At 46.0% G+C, this 20,498-nt stretch overlaps 1 protein-coding gene across 1 annotated transcript in view; it reads left to right on the top strand.

Annotated features, from left to right (window-relative positions):
• Positions 1–5,678: 5,678 nt before the first annotated feature.
• The window catches only part of TRH (thyrotropin releasing hormone), a 46,128-nt gene continuing 31,308 nt past the window's right edge, over positions 5,679–20,498 (top strand). Inside the window, exon 1 of the mRNA XM_047838560.1 lies at positions 5,679–5,882. The gene's annotated coding sequence lies outside the window, so the exon portion shown is untranslated. The remainder of the gene's footprint in view (positions 5,883–20,498) is intronic.

Genomic DNA, 20,498 nt, shown 5'->3' on the forward strand with positions numbered 1-20,498 from the left:
AAAATTCTCCACAAAATATGTCATTAGTGAAGTGTAAATTAAAGCAACAGGATACCATTAGACACCTACTAGAATGGTCAAAATCCAGAACACTGACAATACCAAATACTAGTGATAATATGGAGCAACAGGAACTCTTGTCTGTTGCTAGTGGGAATGCAAAATAGTAGAGCCACTTTGGAAGACAGTTTGGTGGTTGGTAGTTTCTTACAAAACTAAACATACTCTTACCATACAGTCCAACAATCATGCTCTTTGGTATTTACCCAAAGCAGTTGAAAACTTATGTCCACAAAAAACCTATACACAGATGTTTATAGCAGCCTTATTCATAATTGTCCAAACTTGGAAGCAACCAAGATGTCCTTCAACAGGTCAATGGATAAATAAACTATGGTCCATCTAGACAACAGAATACTATTTAGCACTAAAAAGGAGTGAGCTACCAAACCATGAGAAGATATGGAGAAATTTTAATTGCATATTACTAAGTAAAAGAAGCCAATATGAAAAGGCTATATGTTGTATGATTCCAACTATATGGTGTTCTAGAAAAGCGAAAACGACAGAGACAGTAAAAGGATCTGTGCTTCGTGAGGGTTAGGGGTAGAAAGGGATGAAAAGGCAGAACACAAAGAATTTTGGGGGCAGTGAAAATATTTTTTATGATACTATCATGGTGGACACATTTCATTATACATTTATCAAAACTCAGAGAATATATAACACCAAGAGTGAACCCTAATGTAAACTGTGGACTTTGGGTGACAATGATGTGTCAGTGTAGGTTTATCAGTTGTAACAAATGTACTACTCTGACAGGGAATGTGGATTGTCTGGGAGGCTGTGGGTGAGGGGAGGGCAGGGAGGATATGGGAACGGTGACTTCTACTCAATTTTGCTGTGAGTTGAAAACTGCTTTGAAAAAATAAAATCCAGGGGTGCCTGGGTGGCTCAGTCGGTTAAGCATTGGACTTCAGCTCAGGTCATGATCTCCCGGTTCGTGAGTCTGAGCCTCACATTGGACTCCCCACACTGATGGTGTGGAGCCTGTTTGGGATTCTCTTTCTCTCCCTCTCTCTCTGCCTCTTCTGTGCTCATTCTCTCTCTCAAAATAAATAAATAAACTTTAAGAAAAATAATAAAATAAAATCTAGGGGCACCTGGGTTGCTCAGTTTGTTAAGGGTCTGACTCTTGATTTCAGCTCAGGTCATGATCTCACGGTTTGTGAGTTCGAGCCCTGTGTCTGGCTCCACACTGACAATGTGGAACCTGCTCGTTTCTCTCTCTCTCTCTCTCTCTCTCTCTCTCTCTCTCTCTCTCTCTCTCTCCAGCTCCCCTGCTCAGTCTCTCTCTCTCAAAAATAAATAAACATTAAAAAAATTTAAAAAATAAAAAATAAAATCTATTAAAAAAAACATTAGCACAGTGATACGTAATAAGTTATCAGGAAGTGCTAGTTACTGTTGCTTTATTATTTAATATGTCCTCTCCAGCTCTGACATGTAATGATCCCATGATAGTAAATGGAAGAGCATGAAAACAAAAACCCTTAAAAATATAGCCCATTCCTCTTCTAAATCACCAGGTTTAAATTCCCAAGCATAGAGTGACCGAGAAGGGGACACTAGGAAACAGATAAAAAACATTTGTTAAGTGCTTACTATGTGCCAAGCAACTTTCCCTGGATTTACATATTTACATATTTCCCACACCATACCCTCCAAGATATCGTCTGAGAGGCAGTACAGTCTCTCTGCACTTGGACTGTGTGGTTTGAATACTGGCTTTGCCACTTACAAGATTGTGTTCTGAGCAAGTTATTTAACCTCTCTGTGCCTCAGTTTCCTCAGTTGTTAAGAAAATAAATAAGTAAGTAAGTAAGTAAGTAAATAAATAAATAAATAAATAAATAAATAAATGGTTTTTACACCAATCTCACAGGGATGCTGTGCGGATTAGATGAGTGAAGCACATAAGACAAAGACTGGCAGATAGCAAGCATTTTTGCCTGTGCTGATACTATTTTAGAGATGTGGAAACTGAAGCACAGAGAGGTTAGGTCCCTTGCCCCAGGGTCACAGAGCTGGAAAGTGGCAGAATTTAAACTCAGGTCTTCTTGGATGACAGGCAAGTGTACAGGCAATGACAAAGGTACTAACTGCTGTGATAAGAGATAGCTTGGAGACAGTGGCAGCCCCAAGGAGGCCATTAGGCAGGTCTGGAAAACTTCCAGGAGGAGACTGTACTTGAGCTGTGGCTTAAAAGATGAGAAGTTTGCCAGGTGGGCGGGTGAAGTAGGTGAGAGAGAAAGCATCATGCACAGAGCCCAGGTGAGATAGGCTGAGCAGGTGCAAGTGGTTTAGGGTGGACAGGTCACACAGAGTGTTACTTGGCCTGTGACAGCAGGTGAAGCTTTTCACAGACCATGGGGGCCAGAAGGAGCCTTCACAAATCTCTCCATTTCAGTAGAACTTGTTTTCAGACAAAACCTTATAATGATTCCTAGAACAGAAAACAGATGAAAGCAGAGGAGACTTAGGTGACATGGGGATGGTTCCCCAGAGGTTCCCTCTATCCTCAGCTTTCCTGCTGCCCTCTCCCACATCTTTGCAGAACCCACAGGGTCACATCCCCCAATTTTACACATGAAGGAACTGAGCTCCACCAGTCCTGGGGGATGAGAGTCAGAATTTTGGACTAACAACCCAGGGCTTTCCTCCTTAGCATCATTTGAAGTTTCTCTGCCAGATAAGAGCTTTGAAGCTGGTTGGGAAGAAGGGGGGGCGGGGCAGTAGTTGAGCTCAGAAAACCACCTGGCTTCCCCTTTCTAGGACTCAGTGTTCCCATCTATACAAAGGGCAGAGCTGAGAGAGACCGTCTATCTGAATCCTGAGGTATCAGTCCCTCTTAGGGGACCCCTCTCCCTGAGCCCAGATCTTAGGCTCTGTCCTTCCAGATCCCATCCCCAGTCTTGGGGGGGTGGATGGAGATGCCCAAGAACTGCCAGTGAGTGAAGGCCAAGGGCAGAGTGCTGAGCAGAGGGACAGGCAACCCGGCTGGCAGAGGCTGAAGTGATGCGACCTGGCGGCTCACGGTATTTTTAGGCCTCAGTTCTGCCTCTGGGCTGGAAGCAGATTAGAGGAAAACAAAGCTGGAATGACCTCTGCTTGGCCTGACAACTCCACCAAAGGGAAGGAAAGACTTTGAGAAAAAGCTAAACAGCCTTTGATTTATTTTTGTCCCCTTTTTTTTTCAGCAGGTGGGACCAAGGCCAGGGCTTGAGGGGCATTGAGGGGCATCAGGAGGGCCCCTCACTCCTGCAAATATCTCATTCGAGTCGAGGGATTTCTTCCCACCCGCTCTCGCAAACTCATGCATCTGCTTACGTCAGTGCCCCTTTGCTCGGGGCCTTGGATGGCTCCCCAGTCTGACTTAAAAAAGCCTCTGTAACTCACCACGTAGCCCACACTTAACCTGACTCAGCTCCGTGGACTGACTCAGCTCAACAAACATTTACATTCCAGCTGTGCTCTCAGAGTTTTCCAATACCAACTTGTTTAGTCCTCAAACAGCCTCACTTTTACCGAGGAACGAAGTGAGGTCACGGGGAGATGGATTGACCTGCCTGTGGCCCTAAGGAGCAGAGGTGGGACTCAAACCCAGGCAGCCTAGCTCCAGAGAACAAACTCTTGACCTCTGACTATGCCACTTCTCCAAAGTCTGGCACCCTTCAGGCCACAGGACACCAGACGCCTCCCCTCTGAGGTATGCCTGAGAGCCCCCCGGCCCCCCCCATGACCACTAAGGTCAACCAGACACAGAGGAAGCCTGCTGACCCCCAGTAATTATTAATAGAGGGATCGCTGGTCCACCGTGCTCCTCAGCTCTGACCTGCAGCTCCCAGCTACTCTGCCAGTGGCTCCGGAACCTTCTCACCCTGCTCTTCCCAAATTCCTCTGAGAAACTGGAGTCCAGGCTGAAATGGTTACAGAATTTTGCTGCAAGCCTGAAGGAGTGGAAGGAAAACTGAAACCCAGTCAGCAGATATCTCTGCACTGGCCATGTCCTTGCCCTAGACAACCCAGCCCTGGGGGGCCCTTCTGGCTGCTTCTCTCCTTAGCCCTTTTCCTCGCACTTCAGGTGGAGACCCTGCCATCGGAATCTCTTGTTGTCTTCCCAGAGTCTAGGAATCCTCACTTCCCTAGGCCATGCTCCAGCTTGAGCAAGCAAACCCAAGGAAAACCCCCCAATCTCTTCAAAGATACCTCCTCCCTGCTCCCCCAGAACACAGCAATTAACATGTGATTCCTCTGGGGCCATGGTTTCTTCCTTCCAGAAGACGGCTTTCACTTTATCTAAGATAAATGCTTTCCCAAATAGAAGAGCAATCTTTGCCGAAAGTGTAACTCTAGTGCCACCAAAGAAATAGGTTCCTATTGTTAACAGCTTTTAATGTGGCACTTCCTGCAGTCCCTGCTGAAAACACTGCTGACAGCTGTAATGGCTGAGCAACACATTCACGGGGCATAATCACAAAAGTTTATTTTGTCTCCCATTACCTCTTTAAAATGGAGTCAGGGGCGCCTGGGCGGCTCAGTCCATTAAGTGTCCGACTTTGGCCCAGGTCATGATCTCATAGTTTGTGAGTTCAAGCCCAGTGTCAGGCTCTGTGCTAACAGCTCAGAGCCTGGAGGCTGCTTCAGATTCTCTCTCTCTCTCTCTCTGAACCTTCCTGGCTTGCCCTCTCTCTTTTTCTCTCTCAAAAATAAATAAACATTAAAAATGTATATATTTAAAATGGATTCAGTGGAGGAAGCTCTGGGTAGAAACTGGGACACTCCCATGGCTTTTCTGATAGTTCACTGCCCCGATATTTGCTCAAACATGAATTTGGGTGTTTGTGTGAGAGTGTTGTTGTTGTTGCTGACATGTTTATTTATTTATTTTTGAGAGAGAGAGCACAAGAAGGGGAGGGGTGGAGAGAAAGAGAGGGAGAGAGAGACTCCCAACCAGCCTCCACACTGTCAGCACAGAGCCCAACGTGGGGCTGGAACTCACAAACCATGAGATCGTGGCCTGAGCCAAATCAAGAGTCAGACCCTTAACTGACTGGGCCTTAACAAGCCTTACCAGGCCAACCAGGCGCCCCTGTGAGAGTGGTTTTGGATGAGATTAACATTTAAATTGGTGGATTTTGAGTAAAGTAGATTGCCCTCTGTGGTGTGGTAAGCCTCACTCAATCAGCTGAAGGCCTGAATTGGACAAAAAGACCAACCATGCCCGAGCAAGAGAAAATTCTCCAGCAGATGACCTTTGCCTTTGACTTTATCTGCAAAATCAGCTTTTTCTGGTTCCACAGCAGATGGCCTTCAGACTGGAACTGGAGCTCTGGTGCTCTTGGGCCTCCTGCCTGCCAGTACACCTTGCAGATATACATACCGATCTCCTGTTGCTTCTGTTTCTCTGGGGAACCCTGACAAATACACCAAGTTCAAACACACACACATACACACCCAAAACAAAAACTCTATATTCATTGCAAGTTCTTTTTTTTTTTTTCAACGTTTATTTATTTTTGGGACAGAGAGAGACAGAGCATGAACGGGGGAGGGGCAGAGAGAGAGGGAGACACAGAATCGGAAACAGGCTCCAGGCTCTGAGCCATCAGCCCAGAGCCTGACGCGGGGCTCGAACTCACGGACCGCGAGATCGTGACCTGGCTGAAGTCGGACGCTTAACCGACTGCGCCACCCAGGCGCCCCTCATTGCAAGTTCTTAAACACAGTCTCAGTTCACAAGTTTGAATGTTCAGCCTGGGGAATAGTCAAAGGTTCCAACTTTTTGAAAAGTTACAGATGGCCTCTTCTTTTACTAGAAGGTAGGTAAATCCTTCTTTCTCTTTTTCCCACCTTAAAGCCTCCTCATCCATCTTGGTCAGGTGGTTTCTAACCCATGGCGTGTGGGGGTGGGGGGGGGTGTGGCCGGGTGGAGCAGGAAAGTCATTACTCAGTTGATACTGCTACAGGATGGGTTTATGCTGACCTGTGCATAAAGCTGATCCCTCTCAGGGGGTGTTTTCATAGATTCTGGGGAGCTTTGAGAACATTACATTTTACCTTTTTTTTTTTTTTTTTTTTTTAAGTTTACATCCAAGTTAGTTAGCATATAGTGCAGCAATGATTTCAGGAGTAGATTCCTTAATGGCCCTTACCCACTTAGCCCACCCGCCCTCCCACAACCCCTCCAGTAACCCTCTGTTTGTTCTCCATATATGAGTCTCTTTTGTTTCGTCCCCTTCTCTGTTTTTATATTATTTTTGCTTCCCTTCCCTTGTGTTCATCTGTTCTGTGTCTTAAAGTCCTCATATGAGTGAAATCATATGATATTTGTCTTTCTCTAATTTTGCTTAGCATAATACCCTCTAGTTCCATCCACGTGGTTGTAAATGGCAAGATTTCATTCTTTTTGATCGCTGAGTAATACTCCATTGTGTGTGTGTGTGTGTATATATATATATATATATATGCCACATCTTATTTATCCATTCATCCATCAATGGACATTTGGGCTCTTTCCATACTTTGGTTATTGTTGATAGTGCTGCTATAAACATGGGGGTGCATGTGCCCCTTTGAAATAGCACACCTGTATCCCTTGGATAAATACCTAATAGTGCAATTGCTGGGTCGTAGGGTAGTTCTGTTTTTAACTTTTTGAGGAAGCTCCATACTGTTTTCCGGAGTGGCGGCCCCAGTTTGCATTCCCACCAGCAATGCAAAAGGGATCCTCTTTCTCTGCATCCTCGCCAACATTCGTTGTTGCCTGAGTTGTTAATGTTAGCCATTCTGACAGGTGTGAGGTGGTATCTCATTGTGGTTTTGATTTGTATTTCCCTGATGATGAGTGATGTTACTTTTTTTAAAATTTATTTATTTTTTAATTTATTTATTTTTGAGAGAGAGACAGAGAGCGCGTGTGTAAGCGGAGGAGGGACCGAGAGAAACAGACAGAGGATCCAAAGCAGGCTCTGCACTGACAGCAGCAAGCCCAATGCAGGGCTCGAATTCACAAACCGTGAGATCATGATCTGAGCTGAAGTCTGACGCTGAACCACTGAGCCACCCAGGCACCCTTCCATTTTACCTTTTTGATGGGAGCAACGCACTTAACCTCCTCCTGGCAATTCTCCTCAGCTTCTGTTTTTATTCTTCCCTCCCCACAACCTGGGGCACAAACCACACTGAGTCTCTGTCAGATGTCACATCACTCATCTGTGGAGAATCCTCTGGTTTGCTCCTTCCTCTGACAGCCTGTGGCAGTGAGACTTCCTGCTCAGCCATCCCTCAGAGGCTCCTTTCTCTGATCCTTTAGATTGCTGAGATCAGAGACCAGGCCCAGTGCCTCCACCCTATAAGGAGCCCATACTTAGCTCCCAAATAGTCCCCTTGTGACCCATCTCCTGGCCTCCGGGAAAACACCTCAGTGCTCCCCCTGTGTGGGGTGGGGCTGAGGGCAGGGAGAGCCAAAGTCCTATTTTCTCAAAAGAAGGTCTCACAAATTTCTTTAATAATTAGATCCTCAATGCAGGTAGATCTTTTAGGAGCCTATAACAGGTTTTTGTTTATCTCCTTTGAACATTTTCATCTTGATCTAGAATGTCTTATTTATCTTGGTAACTCAGGGGAAAGCTGCAATTTAGTAATCTGTTACACACACCAGCCCACACACACGCACAAAATTACACATGTAGAGAGATGGAGAACAGTTTACACACCCGAATTTTTGGTGGGAAGAGGTCTGTGTGTCTCCAGACAAGCAGCAGACTGGAGAGCTGGCTTGGGGGTAGGAGTTGAGGGTTTTGGACTCTCATTCTGGTACCTTCCCCTTTCCCACTCCACTCTTTTACAACTTCCCTTCCTCAGCACCCTGCCCCCAGCTGCCCCTGCACTCCCACCCCCCAAACTACCCAGTTCCTAGGTCTGGTTAGAAAAGGCCAGAGGAGCTGTTCTGCATAATAAAGAGAGAATTTGAAGGTCAATGGTAGAGGCAGAAGAACAGAAACAAGGGAGATAGTGCCCTAAAACTGTGTCCCTATCACTAGCCTGACAAAACTCTTCTAGCCCCACCCTGTGAGCAGACCCTGAGTCACTCCATCTCATCCCATCTGTGGGGCAGAGCTCTGCAAAGGCAGGGGCAGCTGGGTCTGTCCTGCCCATCACTGGATCCCCCAGAGTGGGTAATAAGGTTCAGTGATTGAATAGGGAGCCAGGGCCATGATCAGGCTCTGGGTGGGCTGGATGTGTGCCCAAGACTCCTCTATGGTTCTGTTCCCTCCTGTTCTTTGTCCTACCATTGTCCAAATTACATCTTCCTACATCATAAGCCTGTTATAAGGGTGATCTATCCATCCTGGCCACTAACTCAGGAAACAAATGGGTGAGCCCCGGCGCATTGCTGAGGCCAGCCGCTCTGCCCTGGGGAGTCCCAAAGGGGCTGGACCAATCAAGAGCCTAGCCCCTGGCTGGGTTTGCCAACACCGTTGCTGAACAAACTCGGAGAAACTCATAGCAAGAGAAGCCAGTAACTCAAGAGTCGAGGGCTTGGAAAAGAGAAAGGGAGAAATTTATTTCAAGTGCCAGCAGCTGGGGGAGGTGGCAGGCTCAAGCCTTAACAACTGACCTCTGCCTGGCAAGATGGACACCTAGAATTTACAAGGAGGGCTTGTGGGGTGGTTACATGCAAGGGAGCAGGCCAGAGAGTGTGTGATCACAGATGGGGGCCAGCACGTGTTTAGCACATGATCGTGTTTTGCACATGATTGTGGTCAGGGAAGGGGACATGGGGGATGTGGGCTTCTAGACATTCCGTTGCTATCAGGGCTTTTCTGGTCTGGCAGCTGGAATGTTCCAGTCATTGCAAAACATCTTTGTCAATGCCTCAGGAAAGTGAGATAAGAAATAAGCACGATGGGTTTTAGAGCATGAGTTAGGCAGTCTTGTCTATTTCTGGTTTTAACTGGTGGGGTCTATAGACGAGCAAGAGGACTCACTGACAAGGCCATCAAATGACCTTATAATTGTCGTTTTATGCAACTGTCTTTTAAATTACATAGAAGAAAAAAAGAGTTACAAAAACATTGATGATATCTTTTCTGTTTACCTATGTAGTTACCTTTACTCTTTATTTCTTCATGTGGATTTGAGTTACTGTCTGGCATCCTTTCATTATAGACTGAAGGACTGTTTCATGTAAATGTTAAGTAATAACTCTGTATTATACCCTCCTCCTAGCATCTCATAACCTCTAAACTCCTTTCTGTCTCTACGAATTTGACTACTCTAGGCACCTTATATAAGTGGAAGTATACAGGGTTTGTCCTTTTGTATCTGGCTCATTTTATGCAGCATAATGTTACAAGGTTCATCTGTGTCATAGCATGCATCAGAACGTCATTCCTTCTTATGGCTGAATAATATTCCATTGTAATTGTATACCACATTTTGTTTATCCATTCATCCATCAATGGACATTTGGATTGTTTTCACCCTTTGACTATTGTGAATAGTACTGCAGTGAATATTGGCATAGGAGTATCTTCTGCTTGATGTACTTCACTTTTGAAGGATAGTTTTGCTAGATATAGAAATCTTGGTCTTTTTCTTTCAGCACATTGAGCATGTCAGCCCACTGCCTTCTGGATTCCATGGTTTCTGATGTGAAATCATCTGTATATGTTGGGGGCATACTTTTAACCTTCCATCAGGCAGTTTACACTACCTTAGCCTCTACTTCCTGCTTAAGCAGAACCTCAAAAGGTCAGCCAGAGGTGAGAGATTAGTGGCTTTCTCAGTTATTTCCTGGGCAAGTACGCACTCCTGCATGTGTGCATGGCCTCCTAGATCCCCAAGATTATGTTGGAGCTTTTCAAATTTCTCTATAGGCATCTGATTTCCCAACTTTTCTTTTAAATTTTTTTGTCAATTTCTTGTTGGGCCCATTTGTTATCACTGCCTCAGGCAGCTTCAATGTTAAACTGTTGTTGCTGATTGTTTTTGACAAATGCCTCTAAGAGAAAAAGCTGTTCACGCTGACTGGCAGACAGGTCAGGTCAGATAAAGACAAACTCTCCGAGTGGGGATTCCTAAGGAACTTCCAGATAAGTCAAACAATGACAACTCTTTGGAGTTAGGGCTTTTTAGTGAACTCCAAACCCTTCTTCCTTTTTCAGTGACTAATAAGTAACCAGTTTTTATGGCTATTGTGATCGTAAAACTGGTCGTTTTCAAGGCTATTGCAGAACTATGGAAGGGGGAATGGAATAGGATAAGTTAAAATGTCACAAAGCTCACTGTTTCGAGATGTGTTTTTTCTTTTTCTTTTTTTAAGTAAATGTTCCTTGGATTGTTGTAAGTCTTTGATTAATTTCCAGAGTACTGAAAAAGTTAATTGGGACTATTTTTTACCAGTGTACTTACGGCTCTTATGACGAGCAGATTCTCAGAAGTCTTTACTCCACACTTATTGTTTTTTTCCAGTTTATTTATTTATTTTTAGAGAGAGAGAGGGAGAGAGAGAGAGAGAGAGAGACATCGTGTGTGTGTGTTTGCACGTGTGCGTGCTTCCATAAGCAGGGGAAGGGCAGGGGGAGAGGGGGAGAGAGAATCCCAAGCAGGCTCTGTGCTGTCAGCACAGATCAGATGTGGGGCTCCATCTCAGAACCATCCCATGAACCGTGAGACCCGAGCCAAAATCCAGAGTCAGAGGCTTAACTGACTGAGCCACCCAGGCGCCTCTCCACACTTTTGCAAGTGTTCTCTCCTTCCTCCAAAGACGTTGAAATTCAAAAATTTTAAATGCACACCCCAAACCAAAGAGTGTATAGATTGTGATGGTCTGTGGGCCATCAGATCTGTGGCCCCTGGCCCCAAAAATAAGCCCTCTAAAAATATTAATTATTTGGGGTCCCTGGGTGGCTCAGTCAATTAGGCATCTGACTGTGACACAGGTCACAATTGCATGGTTCACAAGTTGGAGCCCTGTGTTGGGTTCTGTGCTGACAGCTCGGAGCCTGGACCCTGCTTCGGATTCTGTGTCTCCCTCTCTCTGCCCCTCCCCTGCTCATATTCTCTCTCTCTTTCTCTCAAAAATAAACATTACAAATTTTTTTTGATATTAACTATTTGTACAAAGTTATAACACTTGAAGGGGGATAAACAATGATTTCATAGAGTGTGGTCTGAAGATTCTCTATGATACTCTGTTTATGATTTTCTCTGTTCCTGTCTCTTCTTACCTATCAGACCACACACCTGGCCCTTGGCTGGGATCTGTGACCACTGCGGCCATTTCTAGTTGGTCTGACCCCTGCTCCAACTTCTCAGCCCAGGGTTTTTCTCAGGGCCACCAAGATGGTCAATGAAGGTGCTCGTCCCCAAGGAGGACACTGTTCCAGGGGAGATACAGCCAGTACAGAGCCTGGCAGAATCCAGGACCCTTTTTCTTGGATAGTTTATCATTTGATCAGCACAGCAAACCCATGATGCAGGTGGCACAGAAATGAATGCAAAGGAAATATTTTTTGGATGCTGTTGATTGGTTAGACAACTGGGGGGGGGGGGTCCTCTCCCTGACTTCTAGTGAATATGTGACTGTATAAATGTTTGTGTGAGCATGTAAATACGGAACTGTGTGAATGTATGCGAGTTTGAGTAAGTAAATGAGCATGTGAGCACAGGTTTGTGTGTGTAAATATGTGAGTTTGAGTATGAGCATGTGTGAGTGTGTGTACAGATGTTTGCATGCATATGTGACTGGGTGAAATATATGTATGTAAGGGAATGCACTATAGGTTTGTGAATGAATGTGTAAGTGTTGTGAGTGTGAATGTGCATGAGGTGTGTGACTATTCAAGTGTGTGTGTAAGTGTATGAGTGCATGTTAAATGTATGTGAGTCAGTGTATACAACTACATCAACGAGTGTGAATGTCTGTGTTGTGTGTATAAATATCCATATGAATGAATATGGGTATATGAGTGTGGGAATGTGTGTAAATGTTTGAATATATGTGTGTGAGCAGATTTAAGTGTATCTTAGTGAGTGTGTGACTGTGCATATGTGCATATGTGGGTGAGTGAGTTTAAGTGCTGGAGTATGTGGATGTAAATGAGTGTGGAAAGTATGAGCATATATATGTGCATCAGTGCACGAGTCTGAGTATGTATGTAGATGAGTGTGTATGTGTATGTAGGTGTGTGAGTGCATGTGTATTTGCGAGTCTGGAGAGGCAAAGGAGTAGTCAATCACAGCTTGGAGAGAAAGCTCAGGTTCTGCCCTAGGATGTGGAGGGCAGGTGTCTCCATGCAGGGAATATTAGGTCACATACGTCAGAAGTTCACTCGCCCAGTGCCAGCACCTATTTTGGGCCCAAAGGACCCCAGGCCTCCTGTTCCCTTGTCACACACACTCCTGGGGGGAAGGGGAGGGCTCTCTGGCACTGCTCTCCAGGCTGTGGCCTTGTCTTCTTCTCAGAGTTGAAGAAACCTGGAGTTTACGGCTTACCTACCTTTGCCCCCAAGTTTGCTATCTTAGTAATGAGAGCACATCTTATCGGCAGCAATAAACTTTCCCCATTTGCCTCATTGCAAAGCCTATGAGACAAGAAAGGCAGGGATTTCTGAAGGTTGCTTTTAAAACCCTGCTTCTTGTGGACTTGGCTGAATCACTATGCTGTAGGCCTGAAATTAACGTAACATTGTGTGTCAACTATACTTCAATAAAAAGAAAAAAAAAGCAAACAACAAAACCCTACTCCTAGTTGAGGAATAATAGGGCTTTGCATATATTACTTCACCCAATCCTCCCAGCAGCTATTAGCGAGCACCATTCAGGTTCAGACAGACCTGACTTTATTTAAAAAAAAATTTTTTTTAATGTTTATTTATTTTTGAGACAGAGAGAGACATAGCATGAACAGGGGAGGGCCAGAGAAAGGGAGACACAGAATCTGAAGCAGGCCGCAGGCTCTGAGCTGTCAGCACAGAGCCCGACGCAGGGCTTGAACTCACGGACTGTGAGATCATGACCTGATCCGAAGTCGGCGGCTCAACCGACTGAGCCACCCAGGCGCCCCTGGACAGACCTGACTTTATTTTTTTCAACGTTTTATTTTATTTATTTTGGGGGGGGGGACAGAGAGAGACAGAGCATGAACGGGGGAGGGGCAGAGAGAGAGGGAGACACAGAATCGGAAACAGGCTCCAGGCTCTGAGCCATCAGCCCAGAGCCTGACGCGGGGCTCGAACTCACGGACCGCGAGATCGTGACCTGGCTGAAGTCGGACGCTTAACCGACTGCGCCACCCAGGCGCCCCTGGACAGACCTGACTTTAAATAGTGCTACTGGGAGTGGTCAGCTGTGTGACCACGGAAACCTGGAGAGAGGTCCCCTCTCAATCCTGGGGCTACTTATCTGGAAAGGGTTTCCGCGTTCCTCCTCCTTCAGGTCTTTACCCAAACCTCATCTCCTCCCTTAATTCTCTCCCACAGTTAAATTAATCTTTCCATCACATAATCCTGTGTATTTCCTTGACAATACAATCCATATTATTCCTTTTGTTTGTTGTTTTTTCCTTGAAACTTCTCTGAGGCAGGAACGAAGTGTCACCCCTGAATCCACAGCATCTAACGCAGCGAGTGACACGTGACACGTCGGTAGGTGTTCAATGAATAAACGTTAACTGGCACTGAATGTGTTTAGGTATATATCGCGGAAGTAAATATCTCTTGGAACCAGCTACCCACTGGGATTTCCCCTTCACAAGGCTCAGGTGTGGCATTTTCTGTCTTGAATCTTCGAATCTGCTGGTGCTGAGATTCTAGAATTGTACTTTTACATGATGCAGTGATTTGAAAATTCCCAATTCTTGGTCCCTGGTCCACAGTCTACTGAGCCAGCAGGGTTCTGGCTATTTCTGGCCCTGCAGTGCCACCTACTGTCCATAGATGGATCTGCAGCTTCAGGAACAGCCCCTATCACCCCTCAGGTGACAAACCAGGAATGGGACTGGGGCAGAGGAATTGATCAGGAATTGATACAGTGAAGCTGTGTCCATAGAGGACCTTAAAAAACAGTGTAGTGGCAAAATATAGGAAACTCTCTTTTTATCCCTCTACCCACTTTCTTGAAGTACTAAATTCCTTTCTGGGCTTCAATCCTCAGTTTCCAGGGTTGTCCCAATTCAACCAAACCCTTCTCCCTCCCTTGAAGACTGTCTCTGCTGAAGCCTTCCCCATCTCAGCAACTGCTCAGGCAAAAAATATGGGCACCACTCGGAGAAGTCCTCGACTTCTCTTTCTCCCATGCCGCAAACCCTGTCTGCTTCCTCTTCAAAAGATACCTGGAATCTGATCACTTCACACTATGTTTCCTGTTCTTACTCTGGTCTGAGCAATATCATCTTTCAACTGGAAAAGATTCCTCCCTGAGATTTCTCCATGAAAGATACACAAATGTCCAAGAAGAACATGAAGAGATACTCAACATCATTAGTCACGAGGGAAATACGAATCAAAAGCACAATGAGACACTGCTTCGCACCCACTAGTGTGGCTATTATCAAACACCAGCTAACAAGAACAACAAAATATGAGCTGGGGAGGATGTGGAAAAATTGGAACCCTCATCCACTGCTGGCGGGAATGTAAAATGGTGCAGCCACTATGGAAGACAGGTCGGTGGTTCCTCAAAACATTAAATAAAGAATTATCATGTGATCCAACAATTCCACTTTTGGGTATAAATGAAAGAATTGAAAACAGGGAATCAAAGAGATACCTACATCAGTCTTTATGGCAGCATTATTCACAATAGTTGAAAGATAGAAGCACCTGGGTGGCTCAGTCAGGATCAGGTCAGGATCTCAGTTTTGTCATTTCAAGTCCTACATCAGGCTCCTTGCTGAGTACGGGACCTTCTTGGGATTCTCTCTCTCTCCCTCTCTCTCTCTGTCCCTCCCCTGATCACTCTCTGTCTCTCTCAAAACAGACAAACAGATAAACCCTTAAAATAAAAATAATTTTAAATAAATAAATAAATAAATAAATAAATATTAAAAAAAAAAAAGATAGAAACAACCTAAATGTCTACTAACAGATGCATGGAGAAAATGTGGACGATTAGCCATAAAAAAGAATAAAGTGCTGATACACGTTACAGCATGGATGAACCTTGAAAACGTACTGAGTAAAATAAGCCAGATACAAAAGGACAAATATTGTATGATTCCACTATTATGAAATAACTATCATAGATAAATTCATAGACACAGCAAGCAAATTAGAGGTTACCAAGGAGTAGGGGCAGGAGTTATTGCTTAATGGGTACAGAGTTTTTGCTTGGGGTAATGAAAGTTCCGGAAATAGTGGTGATGGCTGCTTGGTGAATGTACTTAATGGGACTGTACACTTAAAAATGGTGAAAATGTGAAATTTTATGTTAGGCATATTTTAGCACAATTAAAAAGATGGGGGGACAAGGGGAAAAAAGACTCTCCTTGGGGTCCTTGCTTCTGCTGTCCCTTCACTCCTCCCTGTAGAGTCTTCTCCTCATGTAGTACAAAGTGCATCCTGTGAAACCCTAAGTCAGGTCACCTCAGGCCTCCGCTCAGCACCTCCTGTGGGCACCCCTCCCCCAGAGTAAAGGCCAAACCCCTACTGCAGTCCTGAAAGCCCTATATGAGCTGGCTCATGGTCATCTCCTCCCTCTCCCGCCTCATTCCTCCCTCCATGCTGGCCTCCTCACTACCCCTCTAACTTGTGAGGCGTACCCTCACCCAGGGCCTTTGCACAGCTTTTCCCTCTGCCTGGAACTTTCTTCCTTCCATATCCACACTGTTTGCTTGCTCAGCTCCTTCAGGTCTTTGCTCAATGTCCTCTCTTCAGTGGGGTTGTGTCTGACCACCGTATCCAAACCTAAGAGCTCATCTCCACCCAGGCAACCCCAGTGCCCCTCTCCTGCTTTATTTTTCTCTTGTGCCTGCCAGCTGCTACATGGTATCTTTTTTTCTTTAATGTTTATTTATTTTAAGAGGGAGAGAGTGCACGCACATGTGTGAGCGGGGGAGAGGGAGAGAGAGAGAAGGGAGAGAGAGAATCCTAAGTAGGCTCTGAGCTGTCAGGGGTCAGCGGTCTCATAAATGGTGAGATCATGACTTGAACATAAATGAAGGGTCGGACGCTCAACTGACTGAGCCTGCCAGGCTCCCCTACATGGCATCTTTTCCTTATTTGCTTATCGTCTTGTCTCCTCCCACATAATCTAAGCTTTATGACTCAGGGATCACTATCCCTGTGTGTTTCGTTTACCAGCGCTTGGAAGACAGTAAGGATTTGTTGAATGGATGAATACACGAATGTGCACCTACAGATTGACGTGGGTGGGCTGTGAGGCAACAGAGAGTGGTGGCGCCTGGAGGGGTAGGTGTCACTGGAGAGCAATGAATTGGTTAATTATCTCCACTTGGTTTTTATCAATGGGAAAGCATCCCAGCATTGCCCGATTGTCTGATTATTCAAAGGAAGCTAGAAAATTGGATTTTTAAAGTGAAATTTCCCACTGTTTAAAATTAGTTTAAATTTAGTTTTTGAAAACATTGTGCAGATCAAATGATACCTGTCTGTATGCTAAGTTTGGCCCATGGGCTGCCTGTTTGTGACATCTGATGAGCACACGGTGCCCAGATCCCTCTCCCCATCGCTGACTTCTCTCCTGGGCTTCATACCCATCTATCCAGGTGCTTCCTGGGCGCTTCCACCTGGGTGGCCTCCTGGACTTTTAGAATCCCCAGTCTGAGCTCACTCTCCCCTTCCCTATAGCATGGCGGATTTTTATATTTGTATCTACCCTTGAGGTGCCACCCACATCAGGCTCTAGACCATTTCCAGCCTCCCAGCAGGTTCCCTCATGTCCCCTCCCAGTCAATTCTGACCCCCTTTCCCCCAACACTATTCTTTCCTTTATTGCTGTAAATTAGGACCCTTCTGGAATTTCACATGAATGGGATCACACAACATATAGTCCTTTATTTCTGGCTTCTTTATTTTTTTATATTTATTTTTGAGAGAGAGAGAGAGAGAGAGGAGAGAGAGAGAGAGAGAGAGAGAGAGAGAGCAGGGGAGGGGCAGAGAGAGAAGGAGACGGAAGATCCCGATGCGGGGCTTTAACTCATGAGCTGTGATAGTATGACTTGAGCTGAAGTCGGACACTTAACTGGCTGAGCCACTTGGACGCCCCTGGCTTCTTTTGCCCAGTGTGATTCTGAGCTTCATTTATGCCATTTGCTTGTACGGTCTTACTGCTGTATGAATTGATAGCAACTTCCTTATTCGCTCACAGGTAGATGGAGAATGGGCCGCTTCCAGCTTTTGGCAATTATAAAGAAGTCTGTCACAAACTTTCTGTGCAAGCCTTTGGTAGCCCTAAGTCCTCATTTCTCTTTGGTGTCCGTCTGCAGTAGAATGAGCGTAGGCTTGCCTTTCGCGTAAAACGAAAAGAGGAAAAGTGGCGGTGGTTTGTATTTCGCACTCCCTCTAGCAGCCTAGGAGGGTTCCAGGGGCTTCATGTTCTTGCCAACACTTGGCATGTTCAGTCTTTTTGATTTGACGTATGCTTATCTTCACAATCAGGGCTCACTGTGCTTGGAAACTCTGCCTCAATCCCACCCAGTCATCCTGACCCGATGGTTTCCCCTGTCCTGCTTTTACACCTGTGCCTTGTGCCTTAGAAGGCTCCACACTGGAACCCATGCTGGGTGCTCCTCTCCCCACGGGGCAGGGAGTTTGCAGGGCCAAGGGGACGTGCCCTCCCGGAGTACATACCCCATTCCCCTCTAGATCATACCACAGATATTCAGGATCTGACAATCTCTGTCCCAGTGTTCCAGGGCCTGTGCAGGCTGCTTCCCCAGGTCATGCTCCCCAGGGCAGATTGTGCCTCTGGTGTGTGCACCTCTAAATGTGAGGGGTGGCCAAGTGCAGGCGTTCATATGTGAGCAGTCTAGGATGAAGCCAGGGGTTGGAAAGAGGAAGCGGATGGGCAACAAGCCAGGGGCTGACTTTCCCCACGCTACCATGTTCTGGTGTAGAACTTGGAGACGTCAGTTATCCCAAATGCAAACCTGGACTTCGAGTTCCCGGTGCAGCCGGGACTGCTGTAACGAAGTACCACAGACTGAGTGGTTTAAACAACACAGATTTATTCCCTCACAGATCTGGAGGCTGGAGGTCTCAGGTTGAGGTGTTGGCAGAGTTGGTTCCTTCCATGAGGAAAGGACATGTTCCAGGCCTCTCTCTTAGCTTCTGGTGGTTTGCTGGCAATCTTTGGTGTTCCTTGGTATATAGAAACATCACTCCAATCTCTACCTCCTCTTTACATGGCGTCCTATCTATAGGCGTGTGTCTATGTTCAAATTTCCCCTCTTTGTCAAGACCCCAGTTATACTGGATTAGGGGCCCGCCCTACTCCAGCATGACCTCATCTCTACTAATTACACCTGCAATGACCTTACTTCCCAATCAGATCACATTCTGAGGTACTGGGGATTAGGACTGCAACATATGAATTTGGGGTGGGGGACACAATTCAACCCATAACCCCCTCCCAGTATAGACACGTCACTACTCACACTGACTTTGCCCCTCTTTCTCCTCTATTTTTCCCACACCAACCCCCATCCCTCTCTTCACCTTGGAAACATCTGTTCTTTCTCCAACACTACGCATCCCTAGGCATCTCCAACACTAAATACCCCCTCCTCCAGGAAGCCTTCCCTGATTCCCTGCTCCCTTTTTGGTGCCTCCAGAGTTCCCTGGGTTGCTCAATTACAGCAACTTTTCTCTGCCCCTAAGCCATGAGCTACTATGAGCCCAAATTGCTAACAATTGTGAGCAAGGGAGATTTCGGGGGAGGCTGATTTTAGAATTGAGGAGGCCTGAGTCTGTTGTGGGACTGCAAGGAGGAGCCTGAGGAGGGGAATGCATTGAGGAAGATGACGGTGAGGGGCCAACTGAGATGAAGAACTAATTCTGGAGAGGAGGAGGGCCTGGCTTCTGGGCTGGGGGACACAGAGAAGCCGGAGGGTGAAGCCTCAGCGGGAATTTGCTCTGTAGAAAATGGAAGCGGAAGAAGCTTCAGAGTGTTGTGCAAAGACTCAAGCACTGGGTTGGGATCCTAGAGACCTGGTGTTCAGCCCCAAAATACCACTTACCAGCCTTGTGACCAAGCGGTCCCATTCCTTTATCTGGGCCTCACTTTCTTGGTCTATGAAATGGGAGACGTAGCCCCAGAGATCAAGGGCTGGCTGTTGCTTTCCTGGGGAATCTGGCTCTCAGACATGTTTTTATTTGACCTGCATAGTGATATATGAACTTTGAATTAGTTGCCAACCTGTAGAAATCAGGAAATTTTATGTAAAACAAGATTTTTGGCCTCTTTTGAGAAATAAGTCCTTTTTCTTTTGTGGCTGTGATTGGCTGGGCAAAGTTGTGGCCACCCCCTTTAGAGATCTCCTATCCCCATCGGGGCTCAGCCTGAGTAGCTCCAAAGACCTGTCTTAAAAACCTAAGCTTCTATAAAAAGGATACCAGAAGGTGGGTTAGGGTTGCCAGATTTAGCCAATAAAAAGCACGGGACGCTGTGCGTGGCAACCCCAGGTGAGAGTAGGCATTTGCTCCTCCCTCTCAGGAGCCTGACTTGAAGGGCAACAAGTTTAAGTGCAATCCTGATTTTTACCACCAGGGGGGAGCAGAGGTACAAAGTTGACCTGAGTCAGGCCCAGGACCGTTCCTCTGCTAGGACCTGGGAGGCCAGAGAGGCCTAGGGATGCTTGGAGCTGAGAAGGGGCAGGAAGCTGAGAGAAGGTGGAGGACGAGGGGCAGGGGACTGTGCTTGACCCTGAGAGGGAGACGTCGTAGTGTGTGTGATCAGAGAAGGCATCCAGAAAAGGAGACTCTTGAGCCAGACCTTTAAACACAGGCAGTAAAGAAGGGCCCTCTAGGAGGGAGGCATGGCTTGAGCAAAGACATGGAGGGAAGAATTAGTTTGTACAGGGGTGTAGACTGGCCCGAGGCAGTATGACAATGACTGAAATTCTGAAATACCTCAAGCTATTGTTTTATTCACGATTCATGAAGATAAGTGACAGAAACCCATCACAAACTGACTTAAGAAAAAGAAAAGTATTCTCTCACATAACTAAAAAGTCCAGGAAAAGGAAACCTTCAGGCATGGCTGCATCTAGGAACCCAAATGATGTCATTGCACATCTGCCTCTCTCTGGAGGTTCTATTCCCAGGTAAGCTCCCTTCTCCCAGTGGCAAGTGGCTACCAACAGCTCAGGGCACACCCTCTATAAACCATCCTAGCTGCCACCAGGCAAAGAGAAAACTCCCTTCATTAGCAATAATTCCACCAGATGTCCTGGGGATGATTCTGATTGA

Source organism: Prionailurus viverrinus, chromosome A2 (assembly GCF_022837055.1).
Source record: "Prionailurus viverrinus isolate Anna chromosome A2, UM_Priviv_1.0, whole genome shotgun sequence".
NCBI classification, from domain to species: domain Eukaryota; kingdom Metazoa; phylum Chordata; class Mammalia; order Carnivora; family Felidae; genus Prionailurus; species Prionailurus viverrinus.